Genomic DNA, 13,896 nt, shown 5'->3' with positions numbered 1-13,896 from the left:
TATGCTCTCTCTCTCTGTTATGAGCTATCTCTCTCTCCCTCCTCTCTCTGTAATATTCTCTCTCTCTCTCTAATATGCTCTCTCTCTCTTATGAGCTATCTCTCTCTCCCTCTCTCTGAAATATGCTCTCTGCTGTGTGATCTCCTCGCCTCTTTCTTTCTCTCTCTCCCTCGCTCTCTCTGAAATATGCTCTCTCTCTGTGACAAGCTCTCTCCCTCTCTATATGCTTTCTCTCTCACTCAATATATATGTTATGTCCTCTATCTCCCTCCCTCTCCCTCTCCCTAGGCTTCACTCTTGCTCTACTGTGCTTGGTTTGTTATTTATTCTCTCTCTCTCCGTGTGTGCATGTGTCCTTTCTCTCTCTATGTAAACTGTCCCTTCTCTCTCGCTCTCGCTCTCTCTCATGACTGTGCAAGATATTCTTAGACTCAGACTGCTCCCTTCCCCAGACTTCCCCAATCAGAGAAAAAACACACACAAATGCACACACACACGCACACACGCACACGCACATATACACACACACATACACACACACAGGCGCACAGAGTCATAATCAAGAATGCACACACACAAAACTAGCAAGTGCACACATGCACACACATGCGCACACACACACACACACACACACACACGTACAAGCTGACCCATGTCTGTTCACATACAGCATTCAACAGCCCAAGGGCATAAGTGAGGTATAACACTATGGTAGATAATCAGTCTGGAATATCCAAGTGGATGGAGGATTAAAATGGCAGGGGTGATTTCTCATATTTACTGCTCTCTATCAATCCCTACCAATTAAAACTGGTTAAATGTTAGTTAACCAATTCCTACCACTCAGATAGTAATCTTAGATAATCCACCAGTTCCCCACAGCATGCATGTACATGCACGCACACACACACACACACACACACACAGGCATACGTGCAATAACTCTTAAAAGCAGAAAGTGCTTTAAACCACTTAATAATCAAATATCAGCAAAGATTTTTTCAACTGTTATACTGGCACGTGTACGCACAAGCACATACGCACACAAGCGTTCACGTGCACACACACTTGGAAGGACTGCACTGTGGGACATGTCCAGAACAGCGGCGATGGCGACGGCTGCAGTGAAGGAGATGCTACCGCATTTGCATCGTCGCTGATATGGGAAATTGAATGGGGAAATCCCCTTGCTCTGAATTTCCCCATTGGGTTGGTACAGTAGGCTACACGCTTGTGTGTCCACTGTCCTACAAGTACGCAAGAGAGTAACCACACCCCATGAGGGGAAAAAAATCATTCAAGGTTCGAACTTGTTTATGGCGACAATTTTGCTGTTTAGCAGCAGACGGGCTGAAAGAAGGTTATGCTGTGACAGCGACGTGCTCTCCACTGTAAGGATTTGTTAGCTTAGCCTCTGCAGTTGCGTTTTAATGTCATTTCTCCTGCATGCGCTTAGCCTTGTGAACTCAGCTCCATGCAAAACCCGCAGATTTCAACAATCCCTGTATTTCTAAATTCCCCCGGGGTTAAATGCTCTGACTGGCGGTAAGGACGGGCGGGTCGTGCCATTGGCTGATGTAGGAGGGGCGGGGTCTATGCTTACAGACTGCAGTTTGAAACTCAAAATGAAATAACATTAGAGGCATTTAGCAAATGCTATTTCTCCCCCAAGTGACTTTTCACATAACATGCATTAAAACAAGTGGATGTAGGCCTATACTGAAACAATTCGGGCCCTCATTCATGGGTAGAACGGCAGTGCCCCAACTGGGAATCACACCTGCAACCACTGGGTTACATGCCCAGTTGTCTAACCATTAGTTAGTTCTCAGAAGTTTCAATTTGCATACAAATATAGATCTCACTGTTGCTTGGCAACAGGTTACATAAATTACTGGATACTCTGAGAGAATTTGTGAGGCCATAGTTTACATATTTCCTCCGTTAACGCAGTTAAAAACACATTTGCACTCACACGCCTTCACACTGGAGTGAATCAGCCGTCCAGGGCCAAGATTTCAACCATGCGTTTATGTTCACACAGACTGACATCAACAGCTGTTCCCTGCTGTGAGAACACACGCAGTACACACACGTACACACGCACACACACACAGTACACAGACACACACACAGTACACGTACACACGCACAAACACACAGTACACAGACACACACACACAGTACACAGACACACATACATACACACACAAAGTACCCAGACACACACACACAGTACACGTACACATGCACACAGTACACAGACACACAGTACACAGTACACAGTACACGTACACACACACACACACACTACACGTACACACACACACACACACACACACACACACACAAACACTTGGAGCGTTCAGCATATATTTACAGTGGAACTCGTGACGTGAGGCAGCCCTGGGCTTGCAGTGGGGACAGTGCTGCAGCAGGAGCTGAGACTGGACGCTGAAGCAGGACGTGCTCCTTCAGCGTCTCACTCCCTTCTGCACACAGCCCAGAGGAGAGAAACGACCACCCTTAAAATACCAGACATTACAGGCCTCCAGAGTGCATGCTATAGCAGCTCCAGGGTATATGTTTTTACATATACTGCATTTTAGCCTTTCAGCAGACACTCTTATCCAGAGAACTGTACGCAGCTTACATTCCACATGGCATCCATTTATACAGCTGAATACACACTGAAGCTTTTCAGGTTACGAGACTACGAAGCTTGCTCGAGGGTACGACAGCAGGACCCCACCTGGGAAGTGAAGCCACAACCTCACCGCCCAGTTTCCCAACCATTACACTGAACGTGACCCTGTTTCCTCACACAGTACGTGTCATAAACGCCGCAGGGGATACCTCCCATCATCCCCAGCCCTCAGCCCAGATCATGTGACATTAGGACACCCACACTCTCCACGAAGCCAATGCTGCACTGTGACAAGGGAAGCTGGGAGTCATGTGTGCACGCCAGAGCCAATCGCCGGCCACTTCCTGTTTTCTACCGCACGGGAGGAGGAAGTGGAGGCCCCGCGCTCGAGCCGAGGAGCGTGCGGGAAGAAGAGTCAGCAGAAAAAGAAAAAAAAAAAAAACCATTGTCTCTGTGTTTGTTGCAACATCAACGAATGTCTTTAATGTTCCTCTTTCATAAAGCAAGCTCAGTGTCTTCATTCCCTTCAATCACAAAGTGAAAACTGTAGCATGCTCAGCAGGGGGTTTTACACCTCAGGTTTATAAAGCGGAATCCCATGAATTCAGTTAGAGGCGGAAAGCCTGCTTTTGTTAAGAGTCCGGTGGTCCGGTGGTGTAAACCCGAGGATTAAAGTCCTGTTAAAGGCCTGGATTCAGCACCCGCTTGTCCTTGGCTGACTGCAAACATTTTAAACTTTCGTGCTCTGCAATTACCTTCCTGGAAAGTTAACTTTGGTGATGGTTACGCTCACTGCTGTGGTCGTGAAGAGCAAAAGGACGCAGACCACAGACGAGCAGAGAGCAGAGAGAGAGAGAGAGAGAGAGAGAGAGAGAGAGAGAGAGGAGAGAGAGAGAGAGAGAGAGAGAGAGAGAGAGAGAGAGAGAGAGAGAGAGAGAGAGAGAGAGAGAGAGAGAGAGAGAGAGAGAGAGAGAGAGAGAGAGAGAGAGAGAGAGAGAGAGAGAGAGAGAGAGAGAGAGAGAGAGAGAGAGGTTGAGAGAGAGAGAGAGAGAGAGAGAGAGAGAGAGAGAGAGTAGCTTGAGGTTTTGATGTAGCCTGGGAATGAGCACACGTCTACGCTGGCCAGGACAGAGGAACCCTCATCTCCACTATAAGCCCCGGCGTCTCCACAGCGCCAGCGTCCCCCACTGATGACCCCCAGCCCGTTTTCCCCGGGGGTCTCCCCTCCGAATCCCAACCAGGGCCGTCCCTGCTCAGCATCAGCCGTGAGACAGGGGGGCCGCTCCCACAGCGGGGGAGAAACGGCCTCAGCAGGACGGCCTTCGCACGGAGGTGGGGCGGGGGTCCAGACGGTCATTTATTCGGACGGGCAGAGGCGTGAGCGAGCGCGCCGCCGCCACCCCCCCAAACCCCCCCGCTTCGTACGCCTCCGTGATTAACCGAGGGAAACACGCAGGCCTCCGCCAGCAGCTCTGCATTAATAACAACCAGCAGACTGCGCCCTCAGCCTCGAGCTGCACTGGCCTGGATACAGCACACACCGGGGCAGGGCCGGGGGAGAGGGAGAGGGGAGAGGGAGAGAGGGGGGGGGGAGAGGGAGAGGGAGAGAGACAGAGAGAGAGGGGGAGAGGGAGAGAGAGAGGGACAGAGGGGGGGAGAGAAATAGAGAGGGAAGGAGAGAGGGAGAGAGAGAGAGAGAGAGTGTGGGGGACAGAGAGATGAAAGGACAGAAGAGTGAGAAAGTGTGGAGAGGCGAACAGTATACATAACATTATTGTCAAATAAAGGACAGAGAAGCAAAGCGAGAGAGGAAGAAGGACAGAGGGCGGAACATTATAAAGAGAGTCAGAGACAGAGAGAAAGAGTGGGAGTGAGGGGGACAGAGAGATGAAAGGACAGAAGAGTGAGAGTGTGGACAGGAAGACGGACAGAGGGCGGAACCTTATAAAGAGAGTCAGAGACGGAGAGAAAGTAGGAAGATTACGGACTGCTTGCCCCTTCAGGGCAGTTGGAAAGCAGGCGCTCCACTAGCCAGTCCTCCCCCCCCAACACAAATCCAAATTCCCCACTCTGCCAGCCCCCACCAGGGGAGCCGAGTCACATCAAACTGCTCCACAGCAATGGCCCCAATACAGCCTTTAGTGAGACGCCCCCTAGTGTCCAATTCCCGTCAATTCATGCATGGCTTACAACAGGGTATGATGTTATGCTTTGTGTGTGTGTGTGTGTGTTTGTGTCTGTATTTTAACATCATCAATATGGACAAAACCGGTCAAATCCTCACTGGGTTACATGAACCAGTTCCATCAATCAATCACCTCCAGAGAAGAGAGACACTTTTTTCTTTCCAAGAATAAGGCAGCTGCCACATTCATAATTGATAAGCAGCTCTATTTTCACACCACAAATAAAGCTTTCATCACGTCAGAGTCGTGTTGTGCACAACCACTGACCTTGTTATTTCAGCATAAAATCTAAAGAGCACCTTTGCTAATGCAAATATAGCCTATATATCTTGCACCATGAACAGGAATGGTTATGAAGGGAATCCTGTAGGCTGTTTGATATGCACGTGGTCTGCATTCTTCCAATGGATACTTCCAATGAATGCATTATAAAGAAGCAACATAGCTATCTTTTTATTAAAGGTATTGGCGACCCCTCTGCTTTTACTCACTGCAGAAGAGATTCCAGTTTCAGTTGATGACGGTGTTGCAACACCACAGTTTTTAAAGCAGGATTCCCATTCGTTACAAGATACAATTATTATTTTTCAAGACATTTCACGTGAGCATCACCGTATACAGAGGGGGACATTCGGGGAGGTCGACTGCGATCACAGAGACAAGTGATACGCACATTTGTCAATAATACTGAAACTAATCTCTCTCCATACGCATCTGGCACGTCTGCAATTGACGTCGCGTCGAACCACCGCTAACCTGAGCCAGGAGGTTCCATTTGTCTACTGCGTGTTGCCTCGATTCCTCCTCATCCTCGCACCTCTTCCTCACGTGCTCCGTTGGGTGGAGCTAAGAAGCAGGAAAAGAACGCGAGGAAGAGATGCAAGGAGTAAAAATGAGTGATTGGAAAGAACCGCTGGACTCACTCATTCATTCTGCCCTTGAATCAGCTGCTTGCCTTCTCTCTCACTCATTCACCCACGCACGGTTTCACACATTCACGAACGCATTTGATCACTCTCGCAGCAACTCGCACGACATTACATCACAAGCTGGTCTCCGCGAGTCTCAAGAGACGTACAAATTCAGCTAAAGCATACTTCTTATACCAAATTATAGCTACATTGCTTCCCAAAATTGTGTGAATTCTGCTTATGATTTATTTTGGAATCTGTAACAACCCTTAGTTACAATTTGCATTCTCTTAGCTGCAACCCTCCAGCAGAGATGCTCCTCTCCACGTGTTGAGAGCTCCACCCAGTGGCGATTTCAGGTAACTGCAGACACAGGACCCAAACCTCTCAGCACAAAGCCTTATTTAACAGAAGCCCCCTCAGCAGCGTGAAAACACGACTTGGCACAGCTCTCTGAAACACTTGGCACGCGCCTGTGTCTCGCCAGACGTCAAAGGTCAAACCCAGATGAAAAGTCTGACTAACTTAATGTTCCAAACAGGTGCTTCAGCTGGAGGAAAATTACCTGTGCAACTGTAACATGACTTGCGGTTTCCTGCTAAAACTGCAGGGGAGCAGGTGCACGCTGATTAACAGATATTCACCGTACAGGAAATTTAATTTTTTTTTTTTTTTTTTTTTTTTTAAGACTCCTACATAACTGAAAAATCAGAAATTTCCACTGACAACGATCCACAAGAGGACACGACATTTTATGTACAAACAGTTTGATGTACTGACATCACCATTCACAGAACTGACGTGGGTCAAAAGGAACTGAAACCATAATGATGCATTAATCTCATCCACTCCTGTGCAAGCAGTGGCCGGTCTCTCTCATTCTCAGATCTTTTCAGAAATGTGCATCAAACCAAAAGACACAGACTTCCCGTGGGGATTTCTATAGCTCTCTCTGTTTTGCATATACATGCATACAAAACAGGGGCAGACAGGGTCATGCACTCATTGCTTTTATCAGAAGATAACAGCATCCCTGAAACAGCTGACCCGATAAGAATGAGCCAAAGGCAAACGGGTCAAACCAGAACTACACACCAGGAGACCCACAACCAGGCACCCGTCACTCACAGGGTCTGCAGGGAGGGGCCAAGCAGGCTGAGTGACAGCAGCACGACAGTCGAAAGGCAGCGTGGTCGACTGCACGTCTCCTGGGCGCGGAGCTGGTGTAACCACAGAAATCACACACACCTGCACAGTCTCCCCAGATTTGCGGCATACTCACTTTGCACATCGCACGTGTGTGTGTGTGTGTGTGATCTGTGAGGGATTTACCAAATAAAGAGTGCCAATGTAAATATAATATTAAATAGTACAAATAAAAGAATAATAAAATAATAAAACAGGGAGAAAATAATAAAAAGACTGCAGCAAGCCATAAGCTCGATTAAAAAGGTATGTTTTCAATTGCCATTTAAAAGTGTGCACTGAGCCAGCCTCTCTGATATTTTTTGGCAGGTTATTCCATAATTTAGGAGCACAGTGGATAAAAGCAACGTCCCTGATTTTCTCTTGGGTAGAATCGGGTATGATTAAAAAACCAGCTGCAGAGGACTGTAGGGCTGGTGAGGAGACACAAAACAGAGAATCTGAGATGTAAGAAGGTGCTAAACCATTAATTAACCATTATATACAAGGAAAAGGGTTTAGCAGAAGCCAGACTGTGGGGCCCATTCACACACTAGAACAGCAACTTACCAGATACTGTGGAGCCCATCCATGCACTAGAACAGTGCCTTAACAGAAGCCAGACTGTGGGGCCCATTCACACACTAGAACAGTGCCTTAACACACAGTATGGAGCACACGCTTGAAATAGAACAGTACCTTAACAGACAGTATGGAGAACATGCATGCAATAGAACAGTACCTTAACTGTTACTGTGGAGCACATGCATGCAATAGAACAGTACCTTAACAGACAGTATGGAGCACATGCATGCACTAGAACAGCGCCTTAACAGAGAGTATGGAGCACATGCATGCACTACAACAGCGCCTTAACAGACAGTATGGAGCACATGCATGCACTAGAACAGCACCTTAACAGAGAGTATGGAGCACATGCATGCACTACAACAGCGCCTTAACAGACAGTATGGAGCACATGCATGCACTACAACAGCGCCTTAACAGAGAGTATGGAGCACATGCATGCACTACAACAGCGCCTTAACAGAGAGTATGGAGCACATGCATGCAACAGAACAGTACCTTAACAGATAGTGTGGAGCACACCCATGCACCAGATAGTGCTTTAACGGGACGGGCCACCCAGCAGGCCCCAGTGCTGCATTTCCAAAGACTCAGCACTCCCAAAGCTGCTCATCTCTGCGTTTAATGGCTGACCACGTACCGCCCATTTAAAACCTCGCACAGTTTGAAGCCGGGCGTGTCTGGAATGCTTCCAAAGATGAGCTCGGCAGAAAGCATCTTCAACGTCCCTTTTGCCAGAATGTCAGAAAATCGCAACATCACGCCAAAATAAATACTGGATTGTTTTTTTATTTTTATTTTGTTGTTTCTATTTGATGTATTATTTATTTTACTAATAAATAACACATGGTTGCAGCTGCACACTGTTTAATGAATTACCCCCCATATTTCCAAAATTTTGCAAAGTTAAAGATAAACATTACATAAACATGCTTCCAACTCCAGTCATACTGGAGACAAGTTCAAGGGGGACGGTCTTAATTTCAAGGACTCTGTGTCAGCCAATACTTTGTGAAGTTCACTCTATAAAAACCCAATTAATTGAACCTTGCCTTAATTATGACCCATTTACTTTGGATTCCCCTCATTTAGGTATTGAGGGGCAATGTGTAGTAAAGGTGTTACATGATGAATACCACAAGGTTGTGGCTCCTGGTTACTATAACAATCTGCTAGAGGTCATGGGTCCTCACATCCCACATTCTCTCCCTGCCCAGGTCTTTCACAGTTCACTACAAAACAGAGTAGGCCAACAATCCATATTGCTTTCACTACTGGCTTAAAATCACCAGAGCCTTCATATGTTCACATACTGACAGAGATTGCCTACATCCACATGCCCAAATACAGGACACGATGCACCGATATGAACTAAGGTGACGAGATTCCCTAATTAATTGCTTTTATTACCATTCATATTTTTTGCAATAATCTGACGGCTTGTCCTTTCGCTAAATTTTGCCAAGAGTAAGAAAGAAACGTGCTTATCGTTCACCTACACCCCACGTTTCCCAGAATGCCTTTATTTGTCGCTGACTAATTTCATGCAGACAGACCGTTAGACAGGGTTTCGTCTCAACGACATTAACAACAACACACGCTAAAAAGGAAGTGGAAAAATAGCTAGGTCTGATCACAGAAGTTTCTGCACCGACTTTGGTCTAATCGCAGTATCCACAGACTCCTACGAATACATTCAAATGTAAGGATGCAACTTCAGGACATTCAACCCTACTACACAGCTGCAACTGCACTAAGGAAAGTGTCCGTTAGCTTAATTGAGATGTAGGCTATTCAAATATGCAACCAAATTTGCACAATGTCTTCATAGATTCTGTTGGTTTTTGATTATCACATCAGACACCTTACTCGTACCCACTGTGATCTCTCTACTAACAGGCAGTCCAGACTCGCCCAACAATAATTCCAGGCCAGCACGCCTATTTTTAGGTGCATTAAGCACTTAGCAAGCTGAGAGATAAATAATTGATATGCTCTCCCACGTGGGCAGCGGGAGTTGTATGTAACTCTAGATGAATCTTTGCAGTGCCAGGGAATTATGGCTCCGTCATCGCATGAAAGAACGTTCTACAGTCTGAATCGGACACACTATAATGCAGGTTTAAATGATGTCTAAATTGTTGTGGTACAACTTAAAGTTAACACTGAGAAATATAACATTTTATTTGAAAGAAAAAGGATAGTGCAGAATACGGAATATGTTTCCGTTATGGTCAGCTCCTATCTTTTCAAAGCCAGCGAGCTATCTTTATTTTATTGCCCTGTTTAATATAGCATTTGGAGGTTTGAGGTTAGCGTTTGAGTCTCAACACAGGTTAGCAAACAACACTGTTGACAGCCTACCACATGTAACAAACAATTTCCCAAAACATCATGCCTTGCAAAACTGATAGCCATCATGCCACTCTCCGCTTCTAAACATCCAGAAATCACTGTCAAAAACAAAAATAGTGAGAAGAAACGAATAACTTCAGCCCAAGAAATAAGGCCAATTCGAGCATGTTTCCTTTCGTTTATATCCCGCCGGCTGTCTGCCCCTGCTCACACCGCAACCACGCTTTACCTCAGCACAGAGCTTAAAACGCTTTCCTGATGCATCACATTGCATCTTTAAATCTCCCAAAGGGTTACCTATACGTTTCAACTTCAGTGAAATTTGGATTCCTCGTGCAACTCTTTTGCCTTGTCACTCTACTGAGCAAGCAGCATCACCAACACGAACACGATTTACAATACCGTAGCTTCAGCAGCTAAGTGGCTGGATCGCTGCTTCCTCCGAACCAGACAAGTCTGCTTCAGCCCAGGGTAGCAATGTAGTTAGGCTGCATACAGACATGTATTATAGCGTCTCACAGCTGTGAAATATTGCCACGCGGTAAAGGTGTAGTGGGATGCCTTACCGTAGTTTTCCTCGTCCATTCTGCCGTTTCTCGTCTCGTTATTGCAGGCTTTCTCTCACCGACGCTGCCACCGCACGCCCGTACCTACTACTGAAGGTCCACCCACGCTGCACCGCTTAAATCTCCCCCACTCTCACAAAGTATGTCTTCTTCCTCACTCACTGCCGTCACTCATCCCCTACATCCAGTGCCAGAGCCGCTCTATACGATCCCTGTCCATCTGTAGGTCTTAGTTGCCAGATGCCATTTTTAGCCTGTATTATTTCTTAAAATCCCCGAACCAAAATGACTCCACTACAAATATAGGACTTCCCCACCCACAACTCAAACTAATATCTCCTTTTCTGACTCTATCTCCGAAGATTTGTAAAATTCCATATGATTTCAGAAAAGAAATCCCCCTTTCTAGCAACCATGAAGCAGGCTTTTCCTCTCCACTGGGTGGTACCAAATTATCCGGGAGCATCCGTACAACTCCAAAAAATAAATAAATAACCCGCGATGTGACGTCAGGCGCTGAACATTTTTACCCTGCACTAGCCCGTCAAATCAATGATGGTTCTGTTACTTAGGCTACTCTTTGAAGTTAATTTCCTTAAATAATGCAAATGTACAAAGTAACGCCGTTTCGTTCGGCACCGTTGAAATAACTGCATAGAACAAAAGGGCTCCGTAGTTCCCCATGACGTCCAGCGGTGCTTCACGGCTAGGCAAGCAGATATAGGCCTACATTCAGTGGCCACTCTAATAGGCGCACCTTTCTTATACCGGCGGACCGGTCCCCTTATGCTTCCAGAACAGTCTGAATTCTTCACGGCATGGATTCAGCAAGGTACGAAAGGACTCTTTCTGGGTTGTGCTCCATGCTTGATGACTTGACTTCGTAGCATCACACAGTCTGATATCCCCCCCCTGTTCCAAGTGATCTCAAAGGTGCTCTGTTGGGAGTCTGGGGACTGTGCAGGCCTTTGGGGGTAAACTGAAGTCACAGTCATGTTCATGTAGCCAGCTGGATGATGTGTGCTTTGTGACACGATAGCACATTCTAGAAGGATCCTTTTGAAAAAGGGCAGACTGTGGCCATAAAGGGACACACATGTTCAATAATGTCGTGACTTTCAACTGATGCGCTGTCGGTATGTTACAGGGCCAAGAAAACATTCCCCACGCCATTACACTGCCAGCAGCAGCCCGCGCCATTAACACAAGGCAGGATGGATCCACAGATTCATGCTGTTCTAGCCTAATTCTGACCCTAGCCACCTGCGTGTTGTAGCACAAATCGCGATTCGTCAGACCTTGCAACATTTTTCCCCACTCTTCAATCATCCAGTTTTGGTGACTATACCCACCACAGCCTCATCGTCCTGTTCTCAGCTGACAGGAGCGGAACCCGGCGTGATCTTCAGCTGCTGTATCCCAGCTGCTTCCAGGCTTGTCACATTGTTTGTTCAAAGATGCTTTTCTGCACACCACTGTTACAGCTATAATTTGAGAACGACCTTCTCTTAGCTTGTACGAGCCTGCCCTATCTCCTCTGACACCTTGTTAATATGAGGTCAGCCCACAGAACTGCCGTTCACTGGATGTTTTCTTTATCACATCATTCTCTGTGAACTCTAGAGACCGTAGATAGCGAAAATCCCTAGATGGCAACTGCTTCCGAGATACTGGAACCACCTCGACTGGCACCAACAATACCACGGTAAAAGTTGCAGAGATCACACGTCTTGCCCATTCTTAATATTTAGTTGAACATCTCCACCATGTCTGCATGTTTATATATTAAGTTGCAGCAACGTGATTCGCTGATTGGAGGAGTAGGCTATTTGCGTTAACGAGCAGGTGTACCTAATAAAGTGGCCACTGAGCATACAGTAGGCCTGTCTCAAAATGAAAAGTCATGGTGCGTAACTGGCTTCAGTTCAGTTACGCTGCAGAAATACGTAAAAACCAACAAGGATTGTTTGCACGGCAAGCGTTAAAATTCAGAATAGGTTCAGTTTCGTTGTTTATATGTTATGGCGATGTCAGAGCAATCTGGGCCCAACAGATGCAGTTTAGAGCTTCAGCTGGAGCTCTGCCATCAGCTGACTAGAACCTGGAGTCCTCAGGCGCAAGGCAGAATGTGCCTGCAATCCACGACAACTGCTGGGGGAAAATCATCTAGAGTGCTGCAAGACACCACTACATTAACATGAACTCCTTTCAATAACTCCAATCCAACTGGCAGTTCCAAATGGGGGAGTTCACGAATACTGAACAAAGGCACAACTTGCTGTAAGAATGATATTATTCATTTAGAATCATTTTATTCATATTCGCCTACTGGGACAAAAACCGAATAAGGCAAAAACAGACTAAACACTTCCACAAAAGTGACAACTTTATTGCACCTGTACATTTATACATATTTTTTGTATGAGTTCCTATCTTAATAATTAAAGGTCTCTCCTTGGTCAGAAAAAATGGTGCAAAATGTAGAACCATAAATGCAGATTATGACACATGGGAAGATTTAGACCAGTCAGTGTTCCAAAAAAATAAAAATAAAAAATAAGTCAGTCTCATTGATATTACACGTCTAATTTCAGGTTAGTTTCACACGAAACATTCATACACTCTAGAACACTGTACTCGTAATAGCAATATGCCTCTTTTTAATACCGTCATTTACTGTAATCACTCTACAGTAAAAGCATTACGGAATCACATGAAAGACATCGCATTTCTCACATCTATTTGCAGATAATTTCTAATCACAATCCAACAACCCATAGATACGACAGGTTTTTTTTTGAATTTTTTTTTTTTGAATATATACTTTTTCCATTTTTGTGTAATGCGTATGTATATAAACCGTGACGCAACTAATTTTGAAGTCAATCCAAGGAAACCTGTCTAATAAAACGGAGGGGAGAAAGTGGTGTACTTTTATATTATAAAACAGTACAGGAGGTTAGGAGAAGAGGTGTGCTGTGCAGGTTTTACATTGGCAAAGCATTTTCATTATTCGTTTATAAATGCGGTGTATCTGTGCCCAGACAAATGGAAGACCCCACAGTTTTTTTTTCTCTTTATATTTTCAAATATACATTATACATATTAAGGAAGTGTTCGGTGGGGGGGGGGGTTGACTAGGGGAGGTATGCGTGATGTTTAACCATAGCAGGGAACTGAGTTCTTTGTGTAGGACATTTCAGTGAATAGTTCAGTGGTCAGTGTAGCAATGGGGAGGGTGTAGAAGAACGAGGGGGGGGGGTTAAGGGTTGAAGTTTTTGGTGAGAGGGGCAACAGTGTTGTCTAGGATGGTCAGCTTTCCTGAGACACACCCCCAATGTACTGTATGTGACCGGTGCTGAGACCCAGAGCTGCACATTGTACAGAAACAGCAGCCAGTCCACCCACACACAAACACACACACACACACACCCTGCCTCCCAACACACACACACACT

General features: G+C 45.8%; 1 protein-coding gene across 10 annotated transcripts in view; it reads right to left on the bottom strand.

The window, feature by feature from the left end:
* Positions 1-12,806: 12,806 nt before the first annotated feature.
* The window catches only part of usp36 (ubiquitin specific peptidase 36), a 29,192-nt gene continuing 28,102 nt past the window's right edge, over positions 12,807-13,896 (bottom strand). For 7 of the 10 annotated variants that reach the window (XM_064315142.1, XM_064315137.1, XM_064315133.1 and 4 more), the window contains exon 22: positions 12,807-13,875. The gene's annotated coding sequence lies outside the window, so the exon portion shown is untranslated. The remainder of the gene's footprint in view (positions 13,876-13,896) is intronic. The other 3 variants (XM_064315139.1, XM_064315138.1, XM_064315140.1) reach the window with 1 other exon arrangement.

The sequence above is a fragment of the Anguilla rostrata genome, chromosome 17 (genome assembly GCF_018555375.3).
Source record: "Anguilla rostrata isolate EN2019 chromosome 17, ASM1855537v3, whole genome shotgun sequence".
Lineage (NCBI taxonomy): Eukaryota > Metazoa > Chordata > Actinopteri > Anguilliformes > Anguillidae > Anguilla > Anguilla rostrata.
Note: the sequence above shows the minus strand (reverse complement) of the source record. Positions and strands in the feature narration are given on the sequence as shown.